The sequence below is a fragment of the Macaca fascicularis genome, chromosome X (genome assembly GCF_037993035.2).
Source record: "Macaca fascicularis isolate 582-1 chromosome X, T2T-MFA8v1.1".
Classification (NCBI taxonomy): domain Eukaryota; kingdom Metazoa; phylum Chordata; class Mammalia; order Primates; family Cercopithecidae; genus Macaca; species Macaca fascicularis.
The window spans coordinates 18,157,461-18,169,968 of NC_088395.1; the positions used below are offsets into that span (position 1 = coordinate 18,157,461).

At 37.0% G+C, this 12,508-nt stretch overlaps 1 protein-coding gene across 5 annotated transcripts in view; it reads right to left on the minus strand.

Moving 5' to 3' along the window:
- Window positions 1-12,508, minus strand: part of SCML2 (Scm polycomb group protein like 2) — a 119,894-nt gene that overhangs the window by 52,335 nt on the left and 55,051 nt on the right. Inside the window, exon 1 of one of the 5 annotated variants that reach the window (XM_074028970.1) lies at window positions 1,916-2,088. The exons of the other annotated variants lie outside the window; for them this stretch is intronic. The gene's annotated coding sequence lies outside the window, so the exon portion shown is untranslated. Of the gene's footprint in view, window positions 1-1,915; window positions 2,089-12,508 lie in introns of those variants that run through there. 5 annotated transcript variants of the gene reach the window in all.

Here is a 12,508-nt window from a genome sequence, read left to right on the forward strand (position 1 = left end):
TTCCCCTCCCTTCATTTTCAAAGGTTTGTTTTGCAACTGATCACCACAAGGAAAAGGGATGAACTTACAAAGGAAAACAGAGTCTTTAATTTTCAGTGGTAGCTGTTCCAGTTTTTATAAAAATTGTACCTGCCTTTTCATATTTTAACCCTTGTTGGACCTTGCACCAATTTCCCTATTTTAACCAGAGGGTTCTCTTCATTTACCAAGCAGAGATGGATGACATGTCCAGAGTTCAACAGCAAAAACAAGCCCAGAATCTGCTGCCTTAGCTCCTTCACCATCCTTCCTGAGTCTCCTTGATGGTCCATGTAGGTTTCCCTCTCAACACCAAAGAATCATAGTTTTACAGTATAAAAAATTACATGTTTAACACATATAATAAAAAGCAATTCCAACACAAAAAGAAAGAAATCACTCACTCAGAAAAGCAAGGATTTCATTTAAATTAGATTGCTTTGGGGGTCTGACAGAACTTCTCATTAGGAAGCGCTGTTAGGTCTTTTCCGGCAGCTTTTAAAAATTAGGTCTGGGTAACTAAACCAAAACCAAATATATTGATAGGATCTATAGTTTTGATTTACTCCCTCCTCCCCCATTTCAAAATAGGGCTTGGGGACCTAAGATAAACAGATTAAAGAAGGAAGAAGAAACACTTCATATGCCTTATAAAACATTATACCTTAATCTGCATAGAAAACTCTATCTTAAGGTTACTGGCAACTTGCAATGTTACTGGGAAAAATTTCCCAAACACGAGACATTAAAGGATAGCTCTTTAACCTGTATCTTGTTTAAGACACAAAAGCCCAGCTAAAGTTGTTCTCTACCTCCATACCTAAGTGACAATGCCATTTTAAGTTGGCATATATGCTAAATTAAAATAAGACAATCTAATTTAGTAAAATTTATATCGTTTCCCTGCCCTGTTATATAATTATATCCCCATAAGTATTCAGACTAGAAAGAAAATCATAAAAATGCAAGAACAAGCTAGAAATCACAATTAGAATTTAGAAAGGCTCTAAGAATCTTGTTTTTAAAACATGTTTGTTTTCTACTTGCCAATCAACCACTGACACTATTTGTAAACTACTCCCCCTTTCAGCCTCATGGGGGATGCTTCTCATGAAGACTATTTTATTTCACAATTGCTACTCACATGTGCTTACTTCAAAAGAACCCAAGATTTTGGTCACAATGACATTATTAAAAATATGATAATCTCCATAGCTTTTAATATTTTCAGAAGAAAGTTCACACAAAAAGAAGCAACTTCAGTTCTTTTAGGTCAATTCATAATTCATCTAGCAACATGAGCTTTTAAAAGTCACTCAATTTTTAAACCATAGGTACCTTGTTTCTTCCTAAATTATTTCTTGAGTAACTTCCATTATGCTATTGTTAAAAAAAAATCTTGGTTGTCACTGCTACAATTTCCAAAAAACACATCAAACATATTAATATATTTAATTAGTAAAATGTTATTCACATTTCTGTATCATAAAAAAACTTTTAATAAATCTCAGGTAATACCAGTAAAAAAGCATTTACTGTCATATCCCTAAAAACTATTTTTAATAAAACAACAACAGTGTCATTACAAACTGGTGATTTAAATGATCAAACTTGACTTACAATAGGACTATTCTTTTTAAAAAGAAAAAAAAATTTTTATGGTAGAAATAACCAAAGACTTACTTTTCCCTGTACTATAAAACAGTTTTTAGAAGTGACTATTCAAATAATAGTGCCAACAATTTCAATAAGTAATATTTAGAATCAAACAGAGGACGTCTTTGAGATAACCAAAATTACCAAGATATTTAGTATACAAAAGCTAACAAAGCAGACAATGAATTTCTTTAACCACACTTCAATTACAATATAAAAAAACTTTTGCAGTAATTCCTACCTTTATCAATATTCCAGAGAAACAAGTTGCTGCTGTTTTTACCATTAAGGTGATTTAGGTTCCAAATGATAAGATAGCCTTGCTCCTTACCAGGAATAAAATTGCCTTTCTGGAGAAAGCAAGTCAACAACAAAGCCCATGTTGCCTGAGCAAGCCTGAATTTCTAGCAAATGGGGATGAAGCTATTTGCATTTGTTGGTTTAAGGGGGGAGGAGTGGGAGGAGGGGACTAAGGGGACTGCTAAAGTAATTCGCATAATACATATTGTCTGTGGACTGTAGAGACAGTGATCATCAGTCACCTGCTCAAACTTTCTTCACTCCTGCCTTCAGAGAAGAACCAAAGGTCCTTCCAAAGGTTACCCTGGGTCAGAGAAACTGGAAAGAAATAAGAAGACACACAAAATCTAACTGCTAACCCATTGCATCTATAGATAAAGTTATCCCTACCTGATCACATGTCCTAAAAACCAAGACATTTTAATAGTCTCAAGAGAACTTACTAAAATATATCATAGAACAGAAGCAAGAAAGAAAAATCTCCAGACTCTGCTTGCAATTGTTGCAGTATTTAGCTGGAATACTTAAAACAGAAAAAGGAAAATTTTTTTCCAAGATACTTCTTTGCATCATAATAGCCATCTCATTTGCACAAGCAAAACATTTGTTCCAAGCTGTTCATATGAAAAAGAAAGTATCAGCTGTATTAAATTTCATAGCTTTTGAGTCATTTAGGTTGACAGCATTTCTAACCATTTCATTTATACCAAACAAGAGTACTGAATATACTCAGTATATTAGTCCGTATTTTATTATAAATTACATTAAGGGCAAAAATCTACGTAAATAATCGTGTTTATTCAGAAGCCTTCTAGTGGGACTGACAAACCTCGAACTTTTTACAACCTTAGTTATATGCACCTCTGCCACTTCTGACCTACTGTTACACAGAAAAATGAAAAGTGCTGCTTTATGTGGCTTTAACTGAACATACACAGTCCTACAAAAACAGGAGGAAAGTTGGCGAATACATGCATTAAAAGCTATAAAATCTTAATTTTAAAATTTAGAGAGATGAAACACAAGCTACAGAAACCACATACTCCTCTCTGCACATACCTGAACAAAGAGCAAAAAGCAGCCACAATTTCTAGTTTTGTTTTCTTAAAAATGAGAATGGGGTGGGAGTGTGGAAAGTAGTAGACCTATTTCTTGTTTGCTCAACGAAAAATTTCCCAAAAGACAAACTTTAAAACAGTTAAGAAGGAAAACATTAGAGTTTTTCAAAATAGAAAAAAAAAAAAAACTACTAAAGTGACCAGTTACATTTTTTTTTAAAGATCAAACGTTTAGATTTTTAAAACCCACTCCCTTAAAGTTTTAATTAAGAAAAAACTAAACCACACACATACTTGCCCATAAAATAAACCAGCATTCAAAGAAGCAGCTAACACTCCCCAAAATAATTAATTACCTTTAAGGTCTATTTAAGTAAGTTGTGAAGGAAATGCAATGTTACCATTGAGTTCCAATTCTAAATTAAGCTGTTTCCGTGAGATGTAGGGGGACAGAAGACCCAATAAACGGAAAGGTTTTATCAAGAAAACAGTTAAGGTGGTCACTGGAAGCCTACAGTGCCACAGGACAGGAATGCTTGGCTACACCTTCCTGATTCTAGGTTTTCCCCTCCTCCACGGTTCCCTTTGGACCAGAAGAATTCCTCTATACCCTTGGGATCCTGCAACCTTATACTCAGCATCTGGAAGTTTGCTGCTTGCCCTCCTTCCTAGTCTGTAAGGTCACAATTGCTTAAAGAATTAGGCTACAAGATGACACTTCAGACCAGAGTAGGTCATTAAGTTACAATCAATGATACATAAATCTGAAGCTCAAGTTAAAAACTTTGAACATCCCATAATAATGAAAACAATACTGGGGGCAAACTTTTAAAAGAATCTTCTACTTCTTAGTTTTTCAAAAGACTAATAATCTGTATTTATTTATTATATTAATAAATAAAATTATAGAGACAAAATAGTAATGGGTTTACAAACTTTCCCCAAAAAAGACAGGAAAAATAAAAGATTTTTTAAAAAAATTTTCACATAGCCTTCAAAACAGGGTAGTCCTAGTTTTGATTCTAAGTTGCTGGATTATCCTGTCTTGCTCTTTCATGTATTAAATATTTGGACTTTAATGAAATGACTGGCTATAAACTCCTATAAGTATATATGCACTGGAGACACGGGGATGGCAATATAGGGAAAAAACGGTAGCTTACAGGGAATTCCTAAATTTCTATCATTTTTTAGAGAGAACTAAAATATAAGATACAGAAGAGCGGGGAGCAAGATGAAAACAGAAAACGGCAAGATCAAATAAACTTGCAAGAAGAAAATCTACAATGGGCCTCGTTTTCATTTACGTCATTCAGCCTTCTTCTGCAAGTTGCCAAGGACACAGCAGCACATATGTTCCTTTCCTCTTTTTCACCAGACACTCTGCACGGGTCTCATGAGTAAATCTGATGAGCTGTGACAGCACCAACCAGAAGCTAAGGGCTTTGAAAGATTGTAGGGTCATAACAAGAGCTAAGAAAAGAAAACCTAAATAAACAAGAGGGAAAAAGCCATACAGCTTGCTGAATTTTCTATCCAAGTAAGTTTCTCAGTGATTTTTTTCTACCATTAATAAGCCTAATGCAAATTTTTGCTGTTTCTGATCACAGAAGTATTTACACAGTTTTTAAAAATGGTTAGAAAAAGTTTTAAAGTAAATTAAACTTTATTACTATCCTTGAAAAGGAAACCAGTAAAGCTTAAATAAACATTTATTTAATGTAAAGTCATATCAAGGAGCATTCATCGATGCCTCGTTACATTTTTAAAGAAACTATGCAACTGTATTTCTTTAGTTATTAATTATAAGGTTTTAAATGCTACAACCCTTAAAATATTTTGGAAAAGCTGTTATATAAAGGTTGAGAGCAAACGTTTCCAGTGTTTTTCAGAAATATTCAAAGTATTGTCATTTGAATGATGTGTTTAAAAAGAAAAATTCAAAATAAAAATAGATTTTTTTAATTTATGAAATTCAATTAATTTAATATTATGTGTGCCTTCTGAAATTATTTAACTCTAAGGCATTTAAAGTATTTAATATTCAAGTCAATAAATAATATTTCTCTAAGTTAAAAAAACTTTAACATTAAAAAGCAAACTACTGGCCGGGCACGGTGGCTCAAGCCTGTAATCCCAGCACTTTGGGAGGCCGAGACAGGCGGATCACGAGGTCAGGAGATCGAGACCATCCTGGCTAAGACGGTGAAACCCCGTCTCTACTAAAAAATACAAAAAATTAGCCGGGCGCGGTGGTGGGCGCCTGTAGTCCCAGCTACTCGGGAGGCTGAGGCAGGAGAATGGCGTGAACCCGGGAGGTGGAGCTTGCAGTGAGCTGCGATCCGGCCACTGCACTCCAGCCCGGGCGACAGAGCGAGACTCTGTCTCAAAAAAAAAAAAAAAAAAAAGCAAACTACTGGAAAAAATTTTTTACTTTTATGACACAGGGTTGATATGAGCAATAAATGAAGCACTCAAATCAGTTAAAAAAAAAGCATGCTAAGAGAAAAATGGGAAAACGTGATTAGCAGGCAAACTATAAAGGAATATTAATGACCAAAAAACATGGAAAGAAAAAGATTCAATCTCACTAGTAATCTAATAAATGAAATTTTGGAAAACAAATATTTTTTTAGTTAGCAAAAAATAACAAGAAAAATAATTCCCAAGGTTGGCCAGAGTAGTAAAAAAACACTTCTGAGGTTGGCGGAAATGGGTATACCTTTCTAAAAGACCACTTGTCAGCCTTAAAAACATACCCCTTAACCTAGCAAAGTTATCTATGGAAACAGAGAGGTATACAAAGATATATACATAAAAGTATTCATCATATCATCTAGTTTAATAACAAATCTGGAAATATTCTAAATGCTTAACAAAACAGAGATTAGGTTAAGTAAATTATGGAACAGCCATACAATGGAATGCAGTGCACACATAAAATTCAATTTATAGAGATATTTTACATGGGAATACAGTCACAACAGATTATGGAAAAAATAGGCAAGAAATAATATACACAATAACCCCTTTTCAAACTAAAATTGTCATTTTATTTACTTTAAAGCACAAATGCTATATACAAATATATTCTTTTTTTTTAAGCCACAGATAAAAGCAAGATCCCATTACCACTTCCTTTACCATTCAACATCCTTCGCAGAAATAATCAGTATTACAGATCTGATATATAGCCTTCCAGATTTTTTTTTACATATTTACACATATATTTCTAAAGGTACATATAGAAATACATATTTATTTTGTTTTGACATAACAGTATTACACTGTATATATTTGAGGGGACTTACTTTTTTCACTTAATATATCTTAGAGAGCTTTCCTTAGTATAAGTAGAAACACTCTCATTCTAAATTATTCTATAATTATTCTAAAGAACTATACCATAACTTATTTCAACATTTCTCCACTGATTTGAACATGTATGTGTGTGTTTTCTAAAGTTACATGTGTAATGTAAGAGAAAAGAAAAGTAGAATGAAGCCAAATACCACACTGCTTGCCATAGTTGTATCCAAAACCTTTTCCCAATATTTTGCTTTGAGCATTTACTTTTTCTATTAGAAGAAAATTGTTACATTAAAAATTAGAATGAAAAATAATTAGAAAAATATTTTGCTTTCAAGAATATACATATTATATCTAAAAAACCATACTTTTATTTTACAGCTGACATCTAAATAAATGGTGTATTGCCTAAATGTTTTCCCTATGCAAAAAGAGTATTTCACTTTGTCTAAGTACAGTACTTACTATTAACCTATCCATAATTAATAAGCGATGCCTGAAAAAAAGCAAAATGAATCACACATGCATTATCTTTGGGTGAACGCCAACTACAAGTTTTTAACCATACTTTCCCCAGAATCCCAAAGTTCTTCCGGGGACTTCTGGAAATATTTATAAAACAGATTGTGGCAGCAGTGGGCACACATTTGTTTCTACTCTTAACTGCTTCCAAATTCTACTTTAACATGGTTTGAACTATTTGTACTCAATATTCAAAAGGCTATCAAGAAAACTGCTTTACAACCTTGAATTACTTGTGCCATCTGAAATCCTTAATTTCTCACCATGAAAGTGAACAGTGTGTTTTTTTTATTTATTTATTTTTTATTATTATACTTTAAGTTCTAGGGTACATGTGCATAATGTGCAGTTTGTTACATATGTATACTTGTGCCATGTTGGTGTGCTGCACCCATCAACTCGTCAGCACCCATGAACTCGTCATTTACATCAGGTATAACTCCCAATGCAATCCCTCCCCCCTCCCCCCTCCCCATGATAGGCCCTGGTGTGTGATGTTCCCCTTCCCGAGTCCAAGTGATCTCATTGGTGAACAGTGTATTTATATATGCACGGTTTTGCCAAGACATCAAGATTCGACAAAACCTACAAACAGAACTACCAAGGTAACACTGTAAAACACCAAAGATGACATGAAAAGATTAAAGTAGCTAGATTTTAAAATGACAGATTACAGTCAGAGGAGAAATACTGACAGCTATATTTTCAACAGCAATAATGGAAACCAAAAGTCAAAAGAATGTCTTCATTGTGCTGAAGGACAATGGCTGTCAACCTGGTATTTTACCATCACAGAAAGTGTCTTTTGAGGACAAAGCTGAAATAATGACATATTCAAATGAACAGAAACCAAGACAGAATGCAACTAGCAGACCTTCAGTAAAGGAAATTCTGAAGGATCTACCTCAGAAAGAAGAAAAGTAATCCCAGATGAAAGGTTTGAGACATCAAGAATAAATAAAGAGCAAAGAACATGCTAAATATGTGGGTAAATCTCAACAAACATTGACTATGTAAGTAATAATAGTAACAGCCCATGAGATTTTTTTAAGATACAATTAAAACATGCAATAGGTAAATCACTTCAAGATGGCTGACTGGAGGCTTCCAATATTCCTCTCCTCCAGAAAGAAGAACCAAAATATTAAGCATATAATCTTCAAACTGAGCATCTAAGAAGGAACACTGGAATCTAACAAGAAGTAAGAGGAAACACCTGAGGCATGAAAAGAGAGGGACGCAAGACGGCCAGTTTGGTCAAGACTGGCTGAGAGCCCGAAGAGGATCTTCAGTGAGGGGAAAGGGTAAGTGAGAGATCCCCAGTGGCCAATATTCCCACCATGGACTCCGCCAGCCCTAGCCACAGAAAAACCCATCACAGGCCTTGAGAACAGCTTAAGGACCTGCTTAGAGATCACGCAACATCATTGCTCCAGAAAGTGAGCCCACGTCCCAAGTCCTAAGCAACTGTAGCACAGTGCCATTCTGAGATCTCAGCCCCCACCACACTGCATCCTACCCTGGAGCCCAACAACCCCTACATGTCCACATCCCTAGAGTCCCACCAACATCTCCCAACATCCACCCAGAGGGCTGCAGTGGCGCAACAACCGTTAGACCCAGCGAAGTGGCAAGGTCCCCAGCACTCTACCATACACAGTGTCCTGCACCCTGGGGAACAAATGGTGCAGCATACTGGAGAGGCTGTCCACCCCCACCCAAAACAAAGGGAGCCAAAGCACATGCTCCCTAAAGCCTAAGAACCACCTGCCTGGGAGGACTACTACTGAGAGCAACCTTACTCCCTCCACAGTAGCAGGGCTCCTTCACACAGACTCTGAGAACAGACTCTAACACTGTCCACAGCAGCTGCCACTAGGGGCCTAAGTGTGCACCCCTAGCAATTACCCCTCACCCCCAGCAGCAAGGCCACCTCTGTGTACTTGCACACTGGTTTTCCCTGCTGTTACCACAGCCGCCGCCACCAGGGGCTAAAGCACATGCTCCCACCAGGGCCTGAGAACTGCCTGTCTGTGGCTGCAGCTCTCCCAAGCAGCAGTACGGAGGCACACTTGCACACACCCTGAGGACAGGCTCTGCCTGCCCACCACTGCTGCTGCCACCCAAGCACTGCACCGGGGGTCCAGGGTATTGCCCCACCCTGCCCACCACAGCCAGTGCCCAAATACACCACCAGGGACCTGAGGCATGGCCTGCTGGCACTGCTCTCTCATTGCCCAAGTATACCTCCCGGGAGCCTGGGGACTGACCCGCCCTGACCATCACTGCTATGCACTCCTCCTGGAGGCCTGAGGATGGGGCCAGCCAGCCTGCTACTGTCACCTCAGCCAGCATCCACTGGCACATACCCACTGGGGGCCTGAGGACTGGCTCACCCAGCCTGTTGCAGGCACTGTTAACCCGAACACATGCTGCTTTGGGGCCCAAAAGTTGTCCTGTCACCATTAGCGCCATCACCTACACCACACACACCACCCAGAGAACCAAGGACCTTGCAGCATTGCCACTGCTGACATCCTATCAAGTCACCTGCAAGCCCAAATATCAGCCGGTTTGGACCAGATGACCAGGGGCCCAAGAACAGGCATGCTCGGCCCTCTACTGTCATCGCTGGGGCCTGAGGACTGGCCCACCTGGTGTCCTCATCCACAGCAAAACCTCACCACAGCCTCAACCAACAACAGCAGCCTAAGCCACTGAGGAAATTACAAACACTAATGACACTGCTTACAGCCAAATAACTCCTAGAGAAACTTCACTACTTCATGCACTCAGAATCAAAGCTAAAGTATCCTATTTAACCAACAACACATAAACATCTTCCAAAAAAAGATTTCCCCTACAGGGAACATCACACACCGGGGCCTATTGTGGGGAAGGGGGAGGGATAGCATTAGGAGATATACCTAATGTAAATGATGAGTTGATGGGTGCAGCACACCAACATGGCACATGTATACATATGTAACAAACCTGCACGTTGTGCACATGTACCCTAGAACTTAAAGTATAATAATAATAATAATAATAATAAAAGATTTCCCCTACAAAAGTCAGTCCAAAAAATTAGAAGCAGCAACTATTATGCTAGATGTGCAGACATCAATGTAAAGACCCAAGAAATATGAAAAAAAAAGGAAATGTGACACCTCCAAAGGAACACAATAATTTTCCAGCAACAGATTCCAATGAAAAAGAAATAGTTGAAAAATAATTCAAAATAATGATATTAAAGAAGCTCAGTGAGATACAAGAGAACACAGATAAATAATACAAAGAAATAAGAAAAACAATTCAGGATGTGAATGAGAAATTCACCAGAGAAATAGATACCATAAAAAAGAACCAAAGAGACACCCTAGATATGAAGAATTCAATGCATTAAATAAAAAATTCCTTTGAGAGCTTCACAATAGATTAGAGCAAGCAGAAAAAAAGAAGCTCAGAACTGGAAGATAGGTCCTTTGAAATAGCCCCCATCAGACAAAAAAAAAAAAAAAAAAAAAAAAAAAAAGAAAGAATAAAGAAAGCCTACATGACATATGAGACACCATAAAGCAAACAAATATACAAATTTTGGATGTTTCAAAAGATGAAAAGAAGGCCAAAGGCAGAGAAAACCTATTTAACAAAATAGCTGAAAACTACCCAAAAGAAAAGAGACATCACAACAAAAACCACAGAAATACAAAAGATCATCAGAGACTATTATGAACAACTATACACTAACAAATTGGAAACCCTAGAGGAAATGCATAAACTCCTGGACACACAGAACCTATCAAGACTGAATAAGGAAGAAACAGAAAACCCTGACAGACCAATTAATAAGCAATGAGACTGAATCAGTAATAAAAAGTCTCCCAACAATCTTAGGGATGTTGGGATCAGATGGCTTCACTGCTAAATTCTACCGTATTTATAAAGAACTAACACCAATTCTCCTCAAATTATTTCAAAAACTTGAAGAGGTGAGAATTCTCCTTAACTCATTCTACAAGGCCAGCATTACCCTAATACCAAAACCAGACAAGGACACAAGGAATAAAAAGAAAACTACAGGCCAATTTCCCTATGAACATAGATGCAAAAATCCTCAACAAAATACTAGTAAATTGAATCCAAACATAATACACCATGATCAAGTAGGATTTGTCCCAAGGATGCAAGGATAAGTTCAACATACACAAATAAATGTGATACATCATATCAAAAGTATGAAGGACAAAAACCATATGGTCATCTCAATAGATGCAGAAAAAGCATTTGATAAAATCCAATGTCCTTCATGATTAAAAACTCTCAACAAACTAGGCACAGAAGGAACACTCCTCAACATAACACAAGCTATATATGACAAAGGCACAGCTAACATCATTCTGAACAAAAGCTGAAAGCCTTTCCTCTAAGAACTGCAACAAGTCAAGAATGCCCACTTTCAGCACTCCTATTCAACATAGTATTGGAAGTCCTAGCCAGAGCAATTAGGCAAGAGAAATAAAAGGAATCTAAATGGAAAAAAGGAAGGCAGATTGTGCCTCGTAGGCTGGCTTTGGCTCAAGTGGCTACTTCCTCACACGACTTTCTAACCATTAAATTGTCCCTCTTTGCAGGTGACATGATCTTGTATTTAGAAAAACCTAAGGACTCCACCAAAAAATTCTTAGATCTAATAAACAAATTCAGTACAGTTGCAGGATACAAAATCAACATACAAAAATCAGTAGTGTTTCTATACACCAATAACGAAATAGCTGAAAAAGAAATTTAAAAAATTCCATGTATAATAACCACATAAGAAATAAAACACTGGGTGTGGTAGCTCACACCTGTAATCCCAACACTTTGGGAGACTAAGGCAGCAGGATCACTTGAGTCCAGGAGCCTGGGCAACACAGTGAGACCCTGTCACTACCAAAAAAAAAATTTTTTTTTAATTATCTGGGCAAGGTGGCACATGCCTGTAGTCCCAGCTACTCAGGAGGCTGAGGCAGGAGGATTCCTTGAGCCCAGGAGGTGGAAGCTACAGTGAGCTGTGATCACGCCACTGCACTCCACCCCAGGCAAGAGAGCAAGAACCAGTCTCAAAAAAAAAAAAGAGAGAAGAAGAAAGAAAACAGGAAGAAATTTTTACCAAGGAGGTGAAATATCTCTACAAGAAAAACTACAAAACGCTGATGAAAAAAATTAATGAGGACATGAACAAATGGAAAGACATTCCATGTTTATGGATCAGAATAATTAATATTGTTAAAATGACCACACTACCCAAAACAAGCTACAGATTCAATGCAATCTTTATCAAAATACCAATGTCACTCTTCACAGAAATAGAAAAAACAATCCTAAATTTTGTATGAAACCAAATAGAGTCCATATAGCCAAAGTAATCCTGAGCAAAAAAAAGAGAAGTATCACACCACCTGACTTCAAAATATATTGCAAAGCTATAGTAACCAAAACAGCATGGTATTAGTATAAAAACAAATACATTGACCTACAAAACAGAAAACCCAGAAATAAGCCCATCTATTTACAGCTAACTGATTTTTGGCAAAAGCACCAAGAACGTACATTGAGAAACGGACACCCTTTTCAATAAACAGTGCTAGGAAAACTGGATA